Genomic DNA, 2,626 nt, shown 5'->3' with positions numbered 1-2,626 from the left:
ATAAAATATATATATATAAAATCATATGTAAAGTGATATATATTTTGTTAATTTCAATTTTTATTGTAGATATGGGGTTACATGATCAGGTTTATTACATGGCTATATTGCACTGAGCTAGTAAGCATAGTATCCAATAAATAGTTTTTCAACCCTCACTGCCTCCCTCCCTTCCTCTATAGAAATGTGCAGTGTCCATTTTTCCTATGTTTATGTCCACATGTGCTCAATGTTTAGCTCCCACTTTTAAGTGAGAACAGGTGGTATTTGGTTTTCTGTCCCTGCCTTAATTTACTTAGGATCATGGCCTCCAGCTCCTATAGATTCCGAATGTTAGACTTTTGTTGGATGCATGGATTGTGAATATCTTCTTTCATTCTGCAGATTGTCCGTTTACTCTATCAATAGTATCTTTTGCTGTGCTGAAGCTCTTTAGTTTAATTAGGTTCCACTTGTAATTTTCGTTTTTGTTGCACTTCCTCTTGGGGACATAGCCAAAAATTCTTTGGCAAAGCCAAAGTTGAGAAGGGCATTAACTAGTTTTGCTTCTATGATGTTTATGGTTTGAGGTCTTACATTTAAATCTTTACTTTATCTCAAGTTAATTTTTGTATATGGTGAAAGGTAAGGGTCTATTTTCATCCTTCTGCATATGGCTAGCCAGTTATTCCAGCACCATTTATTGAATAGGGAGTCCTTTCCCCATTCCTTGTTTTTGTCAGCTTCATCCAAGACCAAGTGGTTGTGTGTCGTTTTATTTCTGGGTTCACTATTCTCTTCCACTGGTGTCTATATCTGTTTTTATGCCAGTACCATGCTGTTTTGGTTACTGCAGCTCTGTAGTATAATTTAAAGTCAGGTAATGCGATTTCTTCAGTTTTGTTTTTTGCTCAGGATGGCTTTTGCTATTCTGGAACATTTTTGGTTACATATAAATTTTAGTTTTTTTTCCATTTATGCAAATTATGTAATTGGTATTTTGATAGAAATAGTGTTTAACCTGTAGATTGCTTTGGGTAGTACTGATTTTTTTTTTTTTTTTGACAGTTGGCAGAGCAAGCTGAGGTTTTATTTTGTAAAAAACAAAAAACCAATTGAATTGTTACGTAGCTGGAGGCATGGACAAGGGGGGTACCCCAGGCAATGAACTCCTCCAAAGGGTGGGCTGAAGTCCAGGGCTGAGCCTTAGGTGGGTCTCCTCTTCCCTGTGCTGCCCTACACAGCAGCCTCCCTCCCAGGCTCTGGGGCAGCCAGCCGCAGGAGGGATAGTCTGGGAGGGGCTACCATTGCTGTTCACTTGGGCAGGACGTCAGAGGACTCAGAGACCAGCTTCCCATCGAGGGTCTCCATCTTCTTCACAACCATGGCCCTGGTGGAGCCCGTGCAAGAATCAAAGCTGGAGCCCAGGCCATAGCTGAGGCCGGGGCTTGTGAGGCCCCCATAGGTCAAGCTCAGCCCATCTGCATAGCCGCTGGTGGTCTTTGTATGGATACTTATGTTCTGCATCCCACACTCCAGCCGGCTCTCCTCGCCCTCCAGCAGCTTCCTGTAGGCGGCGATCTGGACGTCCAGGGCCAGCCTGAAGTTCATCAGCTCCTGGTACTCCTGCAGCTGCCACGCTGTGTCCTGCTTGGCCTGCTACTCGGTGGCCTCCAGCTCGGACAGCTTGGTGTTGGCATTGTTAAGGGCCAGCTCCCCATGCTGCTCAGAATCTGCCGTGGCGGCCTCCAGGGAAGCCCTCTGGCCTTTGAGGCCCTCAGTCTCAGCCTGGAGCCAGCTGATGTTCCCATTCATCTTGGAGATCTCAGTCTTTGTACGCTGCAGGTCATCCCTGTGCTTCTCTGCCAGCATCTGCAGCTCCTCATACTTGATCTGGTGCATGCTCTCAGCCTCAGCCTAGCTGCAGTTGGCGAGCTCCTCGTACTGCCCCTTGACCTCAGCAATTATGCCGTCCATGTCTGGGGGAGGCTGTTGTCCATGGACAGCACCACAGATGTGTCCGAGATCTGAGACTGCAGCTCCCAGATCTCCTCTTCATACAGCTGCCTGAGGAAGTTGATCTCATTAGTCAGCCATTCCAGGCGAGACTCCATCTCCACCTTGTTTGTGTAAGCTTCATCCACATCCTTCTTGATGAGGACAAATTCATTCTCCATCTCTGTACGCTTATTGACCTCATCTTGGTACTTGTTCTTGAAGTCCTCCCCAGCCCCTGCATGTTGCCAAGCTCTGCCTTCAGCTTCACCTTCTCCTGGCCCAGTCTCCAACTGCTTCCGAAGAGCGATGTAGCTCTTGAACATGTAGTCCATGTTGCTCCGAGGCATCTTCTGTGGGGCAGGCTCCACTTAGTCTCCAGCATCTTGTTCTGCTGCTCCTTGTTGATGAAGGAGGCAAACTTGTTGTTGAGGGTCTTGATCTGCTCCTTCTCTTGGGTGTGCACGGCCTGGATGTTGGGGTCCACCTCCAGGTTAAGAGGGCTCAGCAGGCTCTGGTTGACGGTGACAGCGGTGATGCTTCCCATACCACAGAACCTGCTGTAGCCTCTGCCCAGGCCACACGGGAAGCTGCTGCTGACCACTTGGGAGAAGCTCAAGGAGCTGATGCAGGCACCGGACTCACTCTTGTA

The 2,626-nt window shown here is 47.4% G+C and overlaps 1 pseudogene; it reads right to left on the bottom strand.

The window, feature by feature from the left end:
- Nucleotides 1-1,293: 1,293 nt before the first annotated feature.
- LOC134734023 (keratin, type II cytoskeletal 8-like) lies at nt 1,294-2,309 on the bottom strand (annotated as a pseudogene).
- Between the last annotated feature and the right edge of the window lie 317 nt (nt 2,310-2,626).

Source organism: Symphalangus syndactylus, chromosome 12, assembly GCF_028878055.3.
Source record: "Symphalangus syndactylus isolate Jambi chromosome 12, NHGRI_mSymSyn1-v2.1_pri, whole genome shotgun sequence".
NCBI classification, from domain to species: Eukaryota; Metazoa; Chordata; class Mammalia; order Primates; family Hylobatidae; genus Symphalangus; species Symphalangus syndactylus.
This window is presented reverse-complemented; position numbering and strand designations above follow the sequence as displayed.